Here is a 12,759-nt window from a genome sequence, read left to right on the forward strand (position 1 = left end):
CCACTGGACAGTAATCTGGAGAGGTGTGCTGTGAGGGAAGGGTGGTCTGTAGATGCTGGCTCTTCCCTCCCCTCCTTGGCACCCCCACCCCAAGGTCACCCAGCACTTTGCAGCAAGAGGTCCAGTGGGGGAAAAGGGCAAAGGTGGTGAGGCACCAGCCATGAACTCTAGCCTGAGTTTCTCTGCCTCCGTGTTTTGCCAAGTGCAGCGCTGGGCAGTCAGATGGAGGTGGAGCCCCGGCCAGTCTTGTGGGCTGTGGATGTTTGTGAAAAGAAACATCAGCCCATGGATTTCTGGCTGGGAGTGAACAGTGTTCTGCCCGCCCCGAGTCAGCTTTTGTGACAGTTTCCCTGGAGGGTTTTCTGAGTGGTCCCAGAACCAAAAAGTTTCGCAAGAATCACACCCAGGGATGAAGTGGAGACTGCTCAGTTGTCACGTACTGGCTCTTGGCAGGGCGTGTTTTTAGTGTTTGAAGGAGTGTCCTCAAGAACATGAGGTGCTTGTCGCAGGGGAAGACGTGCCTGTCTCAGCAACTGGGAAGGAGGAAATCAAAGAAGGGTAGAAATCAAATCAGAGCTGGTGTTTGTGGGGTTGGGGCATTTTACATAAAGACCTCTTGGGTAAAGAGACCCTTGAGCAGAACCTATGAGAAGGTGGCCAGGTGTGGTACCTCACTCCTGTAATCCCAGCACTTTGGGAGGCTGAGGCAGGAGGATCACTTGAAGCCAGGAGTTCAAGACCAACCTGGACAACAATGTGAGACCCCCATCTCTACAAATAATAATAATAATCATAATAATTTTTTTAAAAGAAGAGAGGGTGCCCTACAAGGAGAGGGATACTTGGGGAAAGAGAACAGAGAGAAGCCGGTGCAAAGGCCCTGAGGTAGAGGGGAGCCAGTGCTTCTGTAGGGCCAAGACCTAGGAGGGAGGAGACAAGGGATGGGGCAGACCAGGAAGGGCCTGCGATTCCAGTAAACACTAGATTCCAGTCTGTGAGATGGGCAGCCATCAGTAGTCATGAGCAGGGTAACGTGGTCTGACACATTCTAGAAGGATCTCTGCCTGCTCTGTTGAGAACAGACTGAGGCAGGGACCCTGGGGCAAAGGTAGGAGCCGGGTGACCTGTTGGGATCAGGTGAGGGATCCACCTGTGCTCCCAGTGAGGGGCACTGAGGCAGGGCCCTGAGGAGCAGCCGTGGAGGCAGTGAGAAGTGGTGAGAAGCCTCTGGATTTCAGAGGTCAGGCTGACAGCGTGCGTGGTGGAGTGGGCATACGGTGAGAGAAAACAGTTAATGCGGGAGAGTGAAGAGGCTTCAGAGGTTAAAAAGAGCTGGGCATCTGAAAACACGGAATGGTGTGGAGGGGACACAGCTTCTGTCGCTTCCAGCCTCGGGAGCCTGGGGCTGGGCCTTGCTTGGCCTCCTCCATCGAATGAGGATAATGCAGCCGCCCATTTGTGTTAGTTTCCTGTCAATGGCACAACAAATGACCACGAGCTGCGTGGTCCAAAACACCAGAGCTGCTCTCACAGTTCCAGCTCTGGGTACCAGAGGTCTGAACTCCAGGTGTCAGCAGGACCCCACTCCCTCCCAGACTCTAGGGAAGGATCCTTCCTTGTCTCTTTCAGCTCCTGGTGGCTCTTGGCAGCTCCTGGCGTCGCGTGGCTTGTGGCCGCCTCACTGCAGTCTCTGCTTCCGTCTTCACACAGCCTTCCTCTCCTCTGTGTATGTCTCTGTTCTGTCTCTCATGAGGACACTAGTCCTTAGATTCAGAGCCCACCCCAACCCAGGATGATCTCACTTTGAGATCCCCAACTCAATTACAGCTACTCAGTTACAAAGACCCTTTTTCTGCATAAGGTCACATTCACAGGTACCGAGGGTTAGGACTTGGACTCAGCTTCTCAGGGGACACTAATCAGCTGACCGTACCACCCCCAGGCAGCCAAGAGGACTCAGTCTAAGAGCCCAGAGCAGGACCCAGCCTGTAGTAAACACAGATTGTTCACTGTGGTGGCGGTGAGTGCTTGCCACAGTCCCACCCCACCCACTTGGAGACCAAGGGTGTTCCAGGCATACCCCGTACCCCTCACAGCAACCAGCCCTGGGCACTGTGCTGACCTGTGCTCAGAACAGCTTCTGTCCTCACCTGTCCTCCCACCTGAGCCCCATCAGAGCCCCGGTGTCCTCGCAGAGGGGCAAGGAGCATGTCTGTCACGCCTTTCAATAACCACTTGGTCATCAAGACCGTATGATGACCGCACCTTTCCCTCGTTCCCCGGGAGGTGGACACCTTTCTGTCCAGTCCTTGGCACATGGCATTTGCTCACTGTACCTGTGCACTGAATGGACATGTTGTTTCGTGGGGTCACTTTGCTCCCGCAGGCGAAGTCAGCGGCAAAGGGCACAGGTTGCTTAAGTTGAGGTTCCGGCTCTACCGCTTACCACTTGGAATTACATAGCCCCTTCGTGTATCAGTTTTCTCTGGTATGAGCCCTTCTGGAGCTGACAGAGGACTAGACGCCCCACGGCACCCATGCTGAGGCGGCGTGGCCAGCTAGTGAGCCCCGCGTGCATGTCAGAGCTGCTGTCATTCCTGTGCCTCCCAAGCGGGCCGGTTCCAGGCTGGACGCCCGCCTGGAGGAAGTCTCTGCCCTGCTCCAGGTTGCGGTCAGGGCCTTGTGGGAGGGCAACACCGCGGGCTGATCTAATTTGAGGAGCTTCATCACAATCTTCCCCAACAGCTGAGCCAGCGGTAGCCAAAACATTCTCGGCAGGCCAAAACAGGGGCCCGGAGCCAGGGAGTCTGTTTCGCAGGGCTACGTGGGAGAGACCTGTCTAGGCTTCAGCAGCTCAGCAGTGCGGGAACAGGAAGGACACATAAGGACCTAGCCGAAGTCCCTGAAAGGCCCAGTGGCTTCTGTCACCTCTGACCTCCTGGGGTCGGCTGTGGGGCACCTGTAACAAACCTAGGGCTACCCCAATAAATAGTAGCTGTTACTATTTTTATCAGCACAGCAACAGAAATAGATCCCCCTTGCTGATGGAAGATCTAGAACTCTGTTGGGGTAACGGTTGCCTGGAAGATCCCCTTCTGAAGCTCTGTGTCTGTCTCCTCCCCTAGAAACAGCCTTGAGTGGGGCAAAATCACAGAATCGCGCGATCTCTCTGTCCCCATCCTTTTACCTGACAGCTTGCGGACTGGATTGTGTAGAGTCTGGAAAACAGGCCTCCTGGAAAAAAAAGGTGGAAAGGATTAGAAAGTCTGGGAAGGAGATGCTGGAAGCCAGTACCTGATCACTGTGGATCGGTTTGGATCAGTGTGATCAGAGTGGATCTGCACTAGAAGCAGAAGGGCTGGTAGGCTTGTTGTGTGTGCCCAGGTGACAGGCCAGCACTGTCAATGGGTGACAGCTAGAGGGATCCCACTGGGGTCCATTCGGAGAAAGCAGGCTTCCTTCCAGGGCTGTGCTGGAGAGGGACAGGCTGAGGGTTCAGTCACATTCCAACTATTTTTTTTTTCTTTAGCAACAGAGTCTTTGTAGAAATGACTATTCTAGGCCGGGCACAGTGGCTTACGCCTGTAATCCCAGCACTTTGGGAGGCTGAGGCAGGTGGATCGCCTGAGGTCAGGAGTTCGAGACCAGCTTGACCAACATGGCGAAACCCCGTCTCTACTAAAAATACAAAATTAGCCGGGTGTGGTTGTGGGCACCTGTAATCCCTGCTATTCGGGAGGCTGAGGCAGGAGAATCACTCGAACCTGGGAGGTGAAGGTTTCAGGTGCCATTGCCTTCTAGTCTGGGCAATAAGAGTGAAACATCATCTCAAAGAAAATGAAATGACTATTCTAGAAACCTAAAGTGTCTCCACTCTGGATGACTGGGGCAGGAGTGAGGAGAGGCCTGGGATGGTGTCTGCCTGCTCCCCACCCTACCCTCAGCACCTCCAGAGGCTCCTCACTAGGACCCCCAGGGTTCCTTGGGGCTCTGCTTGAAGACCTTTCCTCCCTAAGAAATCCCTCCACAGCTTGCTCTGCAGGTGAACAGTTTCGATGACTGGTCTCTAGCTTCTCAGGCTTGGGGGCATAGACAAAGGAGAGCCTTCTAAGTAAGGTGGAAGGATGGAACCAAGAGATAGCAAGATTCTGTGGTTTCACCCCAGTCAAGGCTGTGCCTAGGGCAGGCAAGACGGAGAGCCCCAGATGGGGTCTTCCGGGCAACCGTTTCCCCTTCAGGGTATGTGGATCTTCTACTGCAAAGGGGGATCTATTTCTGTTGCTGTGCTAATAATAATAATAACAACAATAATAAAAATGGCAGCTAGCTTTTTAAAAAACAGAGACAGCGTCTTGCCATGTTGCCCAGGCTGATCTTGAACTCCTGGCCTCAAGCGATTCCCCCACCTCGGCCTCCCAAAGTGCTGGGAATATAGGGGTGAGTCACCATATCCAGCCCACAGCTGTCATTTATTGTGCCCTTTCTTAATCTTCCCAACTACCCTTCAGAGTGGGTGTTTTAGGCTGGGAGCAGTGGCTCACACCTGTGATTCACCATGTTGGTGAATTATGGAGAAACCCCATCTCTACTAAAAATACAAAAATCAGCTGGGTGTGGTGGCGCACACCTGTAATCCCAGCTACTTGGGAGGCTGAGGCAGGAGAATCGCTCAAACCCAGGAAGCAGAGGAGGCAGTGAGCTGAGACTGTGCCACTGCACTCCAGCCTAGGCCACAGAGTGAGACTCCATCTGTAAAAAAAAGAAAAAAAAGAAAAAAAAAAAAAAGAGTGGGTGTTTTAAACCTTAATTCATAGAGGTTCAGTTCATGTAATTCATAAGTATTAAAGAATTGAACCCAGGCAGTCTGGCTCCGGAGCCCATGTTCTAAGCTGTTCTACTCAAGATAGAGTCTCTCCTTTTGGAAATAGGCAGGGTTGTGAAAGGGGGAAATTCCAGTGGTAACCTATGCCATGCTCACACTCATCCTCTGCTATCTAGCACCCCTCCCTAACCCTAATGTCTTACAAGCTGGATGTTGCTTGCCTGCTCATTCTCATCTGACCACAGGGATGGATTTTTATTAACAGACTCCTGCTGGAGGGGCCAGGAGCAGAAAGCTGTGCACGCTCCACACTGACCTTCCCATCCCACCGCCCAGCCTGCTGTGGTTTGGGGTCTCTGGTGGGTATTTTCTTTCCCTCTGAGAAGCCAAGTCAGCACCGATCCAGCTCCACAACATCGGGCCCATGGGACATGAGCCGGCCTGCCAAAGACCTGCCCAGGGTCTCAGATCTTTCCGGGGCTGCCAATTATAAACAGATGCTCCTCCTGGGACCCACCCAGAGACCACCCGGCTCATGTCACCAGTGGGAGGGTGTGCTGCAGCTGAACTCCAGGAATGAAAGCCAAGTCCAGCATTAGTGCAAGCCCCTCTGGGCTAGGAAGGCAAGGCTGGGTAGAGAAGAGGTACTGAGTATCCTCTGATCTAGGGCCTCCTGGGGCTGGTGTCTTGTGATGATGTTAGCTGAGCTTTTACTCTTGTGCCTGGCCCATGCTGGATGCTGGGGTTACGCGATGAGTAAGATTCCGTGGAGGCCCTTGCACGCTCATGGGAGAGACAGGGCTGTTCACCAGTCAGCGTGCTCACATCTATGCACTAGTGGAGGTTGAACAAACACTAGTGTTAGCAGTGAGGAATGGGTATCCTGAGTCAGGCTGATCTCCTGTTATGAGCTGCATGACCCTGGGTGAGTCACTGTCTGTCTGAGGCTTGCCTATTAAATGGAGAAGGTAAACATACCCACCACAAGGGGTTGTGAGGATTAAAGAAGAAAACATATCCATGTACTCAGCACCGTGTCTGACCCATGGCAACTGCTCAACAGATTTGGCCATTGTATAGTGGTGGCGCTGTTGTTGTGAGGAGGCTGGAAAGAGCAGCCAGGGAGGCTTCAGGACTGAGGGAGCATTCAAGCAGGGTTTTGCAGGTTGAATAGGAGTCCATAAGTAGCCTTGGCATTAGAAACAGAGAAAAACAGCCCGGGCAGGGCACCAGGTAGGGACACAGGAGAACTCTGAATTTGAGAGATTTAGTCCCTGTCCTCTAAGTGACAGGATATAGTCCCCAAATGGCCGTGACAGCACATGCAGGGCCAAAAGCACTGTGTAATGAGCGAGTGGAAACTGGGAGCTGTGGATCCCCTGACAGGCTCCCTCCCTCAGTCACTCAACAATGGGAAGAGAGATGTGAATAGACAGTCACTTCACAATGGATGAGGGCCCCTGAAGGGCACTGCTCGGGGGCTGGAGGACAAGGGGTTGTACCCACAGGATTGAGTGAAGTTACCTGTGTGTTAAGAATCTATTTGGGGAATGATCCATGGGGACGCTTTTACTCCACCCTCTGTTGTTTTTTGTTTGGTTTTGGTTTTTGTTTTTTGTTTTTTTTGAGACTGGGTCTCTCTCCATCATCCAGGCTGGAGTGCAGTGGTGCAATCTTGGCTCGCTGCAGCCTCCGTCCCCTGGGCTCAAGTGATCCTCCCACCTCAGCCTCCAGAGCCACCACACCCAGCCCCACTTTCTATTTTTAAGATCATAAATAACAATACTTGTTCTTTAGAGATATTTTTTGCTTATACAAATATAAAGAAGCAAACGACAGTCAGCTGTGATCCTGCACGAGACACCCATCTCTGTGTAGCCTGTTGACTTCCATTGACCTGGTGGCTTACTCCTGTAATCCCAGCTCTTTGGGAGGCCGAGGTAGGAGAATCGCTTGAGCCCCAGGAGTTTGAGACCAGCCTGGGAAGCATGGCAAAACCCCATCTCTACAAAAAATATAAAAATTAGCCAGGAGTAGTGGCTTGCACCTCTGATCCCAGCTACTTGGGAGGCTGAGGTAGGAGGATCACCAGGAAATGGAGGCTGCAGTGAGTCATGATTGTGCCACTGCACTCCGGCCTGGGCCTGTCTCAAAAAAAAAGAAGTTTAGAGTTGAGATTATCTTATTCAAATAGTGCTGCACCCCTTTTGTCCCAACATTAGACTTCTGAGCATGTTTTTTTTTTCTTTGAGACGGAGCCTTGCTCTGTCACCCAGGCTGGAGCGCAGTGGTGCAATCGCAGCTCACTGCAAGCTCTGCCTCCCAGGTTCACACCATTCTCCTGCCTCAGCCTCCTGAGTAGCTGGAACTACAAGCGCCTGCCCCCACGCCCGGCAAATTTTTTGTATTTTTAGTAGAGATGGGATTTTACCATGGTCTCGATCTGAACTTGTGATCCGCCCGCCTCGGCCTCCCAAAGTGCTGGGAGTACAGGCGTGAGCCACTGCACCCGGCTGACTCCTGAGCATCTTTCCATGTCGTGACACTTATCATTTTAAAGTCTGCAGAAGAGGGTGTATCAGAGGCAGTGCTATGATTTTCTCAGCTTTTCCTCCCCATGGGAAATGCCAACAGAGAGTGGGTACTAAGCAGTTACTGGGTGCCAGCTTCTGCCAGCTTAATCCCCACAGGACCCCTTGAAGAGAGGAGATGTGCTTCTTACAGGACAGTGAGTGGTGGTGCAATCCCCACAGCCTTTGGAGCCGGACATGACCTTGGTTCAAATCCCAGCTCCATTATTCAGTTGCTGTGTGACCTCAGACAAGTTGCTTACCCTCTCTGAACTACAATTTCCTTAGCTTTAAAATGGGTATGATATGGCTACCTTTGTCAATTCCCCGATACAAATGAGGTTTTCTTGTTTATTCTTTATCCCACTTACTGTCATTTGTGACTGACTGTTTTCTGATTCCTTCTCTGTCTTCCCCCACTGGAATGTGGGTTTCTTGAAGCAGGATCACATCTGCTTCATTCTCGGTTGGATCACCCCCCCAGCCCATAGCCGGCTCTCCGTGTGGTCCTGGATGGACGGGGCTGTTGTGGACATTGGAGGAGACAAAGCAGGAGAAGGCCGGCTGGGTGGGGATGAACGTGGGGCGCGGGGATGCATATGAGAAGAGTGGAATCCTCAAAGCTCAGACGACCCCAGTGTCTGGGGGCTTAGGGGTGCCTCTGCAAAGGTCTGAGGCTTTGGGTTCAAATCCTGTTTCACAGCGGGTGGCATGGGGTGAGTTACTTAACTCCTTTGTGCCACGGTTTTCTCCACTGTGACCACGGATAATGACAGTCTTCAGTGCAGAGGGCCGCTGAGGAGTCTGTCCGGCTATATCTGTTGTGAGAGCTGCTCTGGGCGAGGGCAGGACAGCCCGACACCCCAGAGGACAGAGGTCTTTCTCCCCTTCCCACCTCCCGCTACCAGTCACTAGGAGGGAGAAGGGGACAGAAGCTCATCATTTGCCCCAGAGGGGACGGAAGAGGAGGGGAGGCCAGGAGGTGTGGAGCCACCCTTATTCTATAAACCCTACTTAAGAGTGAATTCCAGGCCTCTGGCCTTCCCAGCTGCTGCCTGTCCCGAGTTCACTAAGAGGCAGCCGCATTGGTTCCGAGGGCTCAGAAATCAGTCCCCTCTGCAGGCTCCCACCCCACACACCCTCAGACGCCTGCCTCCACCCGCCCAGTCCTCACACTCATGCTGGCCCTGGGCGGGACCCCTGTCCTGTCAGTTGCGCGGGTCACCTCCTGGGAACCCTGGCAGGAGCCACCTGAGCGCGCCTGCAGAGCGATATCTGCCAGTTACCTGGTCAGTGACGCAGATTCCCCAGAAGGGTCAGGGTAGGAAGCTGGAGGGGGAAGAGGAGCCAGGAAGGGACAGTGGCCAGGGCAGCTCCACGGGGCAGCACCTACCAGGGAAAGGGGCCCATTCCCTCCACTCAGCTCACTCAGGCGCCAGCCCAGCACTTCAGAGACGCTCCCATTTCCTAAGATGGAAGGTGCCCAGCTCCACCTCCCTGCGACTCCCAGCATCCACCAAGGACCTGAGGAAACACAACAGCACATGGCTACACACACACACACGCACATTACACACACTCGTACACAGACACACTCACAGACACACACACAGAGACACATACAGAGGTACACAGACACACACTCGCACACAGACACACTCACACAGACACACACACATGCACTCACACAGACATACACACTCACAGACACACACACGCGCTCACACAGACATACAAGAGAGACACACACAGACACAGAGACACACACAGAGGTACACAGGCACACTCTTGCACACAGACACACACACTCACACAGAGACACACACTCTCGCACACAGAAACACACTCACAGAGAGACACACAGACACAAGGAGACGGAGACACACACACACAGAGACACACACACTCGCACACAGACACACACACATGCATTCACAGAGAGACACTCGCATACAGACACACACACACATACACTCACACAGAGAGACACACACACAGAGACACACACAAAGGTACACAGACACACACTCGCACACAGATACACACAGAGACACACACACTCACACACAGAAACATACACATACACTCACAGAGAGACACACAGACACAAGGAGATACAGAGACACACACATACAGAGACACATTCGCACACAGACAGACACACACACATGCATTCACACAGAGAGACACACACTCGCACACAGACACACACAGAGAGACACACAAAGACACACGGAGACATATACACAGACACACACACATACACTCACAGACACACAGACACACAGAGACACACAGACACACACACACAGAGACACCCGCAGACACACACTCACAGAGACACACTCAGACACACAGAGACATAGACACATACACTCATACAGAGAGACACCCACACACGGAGAGACACACAGACACACTCACAGAAACACTCCTAGAGGCCCACACAGACACAGACACAGACACACACAGAGACACGCTACAGAAACCCACTTACAAAAACACACAGAGCCTGGCGCAGCGATGCTCAGCAGGGCATGCGCACAGCAGCCAGAGCCTCACCTCCGTCTGAGACCGAAGCCTTGCCCTGTGAAAGCTGCTCCTCACCCAAGGCCCAGCCAGGACGGTGCTGATGCTCTGGGGCACCCAGGTTTCCCTGACTCTTGGCCCAGGTGGACTTGACTGGAAGGTTCTGGGGCCCTAAATGGCTTAGCCAAGGGGATGGGTGGTCTCTCCTCTTAGAGACGTTAAACCACCTCCCTTCCCCATCCACCTGTGTGCCTGAACTGTCATTCATTCATTCATTCAACAAACATAATGTGCTATGCCGGGCACTGGGATGTGAATGGGATAGAATTGGGGCCCAGGGGGGTGGGGCTGAGGAGGCAGAAAGGCAAACCTATCATGTTGCCAGGGAAAGGTGAGGCCGGTTCCCCAGCCCACCTGGAGCACCCTCAACAGACTCTTAAAAGGAAACAGCCAAGTCTTAGGGCCCTGCCTGGGGGTCTTCCTGGCCCACGGAAGACAGTGAGACACAGCCTTCTTTCCTTCTCCCTGAGCCCTGCTCCACCTCCTCTCCAGGGTGATCTTCCAGCCCGGCTGACAGCGCTGGGTTGACCACTTGTCTCCACGGACATCTGAACCCTATACCCTCCCACAAGACCCCAGCTTTAAGCTTTCCTCTCTGTCAACTTGCCCAGCAATTCTTAGGGCCCCCAGAGGCACCTCTCCTTGCCTCAGCCAGAGCCCAGGGGACTGTGCAAGCCCCATGGTCCTGTTACATGTATGAGCCAGAGGTAGAATGTGGTTAGGCAGGGACCAGAACAGAAGAATAGAAACCAAGGATTACCTCCCACTCAGGCTGACATACTCAGAAACCAGATGGATGGATGGGTGCAGTGGGGCTGGTGGGCAGGGGGATGGATGAATGGATAGCTGAATGGAGTTGGGTAGGTGAGTAAATGGATGGATGGATGCACGGATGGATGAAGTGGGGTAGGTGAGCAGATGGTTGGATAGATGGAGTAGGGTAGATGAGGGATGGATGGGTGGATGGATGGATGGATGAATGGATGGATGGATGGATGGAGTGGGGTGAGTGAGTGCATGGATGGATGGAGTAGGGTAGGCGAGTGGGTGGATGGATGGATGGATGGATGGGTGGATGGATGGATGGATGGATGGAGTGAGGTAGGTGAGTGGATAGATTAATGGAATGGGGGAGGTGAGTGGATGGGTAGATGGAGTTGGGTAGGTGAGTGGGTACAGTGGGGTAGGGGATGGATGGATGGATGGAGTGGGGTGGTGGGTGAGTGGATGGGTGGATGCATGGGTGGATGGAGTAAGGTAGATGAGAGATGGATGGAGGGATGGATGGATGGATGGATGGATGGGTGAATGGATGGAATGGGGTGGGTGAGTGCATGGATGGATGGAGTAGGGTAGGTGAGTGGATGAATGCATGAATGGATGGATGGAGTGGGGTGGGTGAGTGGATGGGTGGATGGATGGATGGATGCATGGATGGATTCAGTAGGGTAGATGAGGGATGGATGGATGGATGGGTGGATGGATGGATGGATGGATGGATGGATGGATGGATGGATGGAGTAGGGTAGATGAGGGAGGGATGGATGGATGGATGGACGGATGGAGTGGGGTAGGTAGATGGTGGGTGGATGGATGGACCGGTGAATGGGAGAGTGGACAGATGGACAGATAGATGAATGGGTGGCCGTATAGACAGGATGATAAAGGAGGAAGAAAGGAAACCTGGATGACAGTGGCTGCAAGGCTGGGGGGGTGGAGGAGGCCTACACCAAATTGCCTTCCTGGAGCAAATGCTTGTCTTTTTTCTTTCCCATGAACTGAACCTCCCAGCTTCTCCCGGAGGAACACATTCTGTTTTTAGCTCAACAGACAAGAAAATGTCCCTTGGAGCCTGTTTAATTGTAGTCCATCTGCCTTTGAAGGACTTATATGGTCATGGAGAGGAACTGATGGTACCCACTTGTTAAGCCCTTTCTATATTTCAAGACCTTAATTAAAATAAAGTGGCTAGACTAAGTGGGGTTTTCAAACTGGGTTTTAGAGAACACTTATTTTTTTGTAAAATATTTTGAAAGTTTTTAAAACTCTAATTTAAAAAATCGATTCCGTTGGAGACCACTGGAATTTCTGAGAGCCGCCAGCTAGGCCTGTTTTGTGCCCTCTCTGCTTAAGTGACAATTCGGAGATTTCAAGGTGAGCAGCGGATAAATGGTTACCATTGGCAACTCCTTATCAATGTGACTTTTCTCTATACCATGTAACAAAGCAAAATAGAGAAGTCAGCTGGATCTGGGTCTGATGGGATTGGAGCTTCCATCTGTAACCCCCAATTTGAAACATTTGCCTTCCCAAAGCAGCCATTTTGTTCTCATTAGCAGCCTTTAGAGTAAGGAAATATTATGGAATCAGGTGTATCATTTATTCCTTTTCTTGATTTCACACATTGGGGTTTCCATGTTGGAATTTTTTATTTAAAGGGGGAATTTCATTGATAGTCTTAAATAAAAGAGAAAAGAAAAGAAACAAAAATAGAAACCCACCGGACGAATTCCCAAGAACCCTTTCGGCTCTTCCTGTCTCTGCTTCTGTCCTCAGGGTGGTGTTCAGTCCCCTGGCTTCCTCCCTCTGTGCTGGTGAAACTGGTTCTTAGTCAGGGCTCTTGGTCCCCCTGTCATCCGACTCCAGGCCCTTTTACCAACAGAGGCCTCACTGGCCCCAGTGACACATCGTGGGGAGGTGTGTCGTCCTCCGTTAGGTCAACGTTAAGAATTAGCCAGGCTTCTCTTCTGAGCCTTTTATGAGCTGGCCATTCATAAA

At 52.3% G+C, this 12,759-nt stretch overlaps 1 protein-coding gene across 7 annotated transcripts in view; it reads left to right on the forward strand.

Annotated features, from left to right (window-relative positions):
* Positions 1 to 12,759, forward strand: part of LOC105473180 (dehydrogenase/reductase 3) — a 53,957-nt gene that overhangs the window by 26,521 nt on the left and 14,677 nt on the right. The window lies entirely within an intron of this gene.

Source organism: Macaca nemestrina, chromosome 1 (genome assembly GCF_043159975.1).
Source record: "Macaca nemestrina isolate mMacNem1 chromosome 1, mMacNem.hap1, whole genome shotgun sequence".
In the NCBI taxonomy this organism is placed as follows: Eukaryota; Metazoa; Chordata; class Mammalia; order Primates; family Cercopithecidae; genus Macaca; species Macaca nemestrina.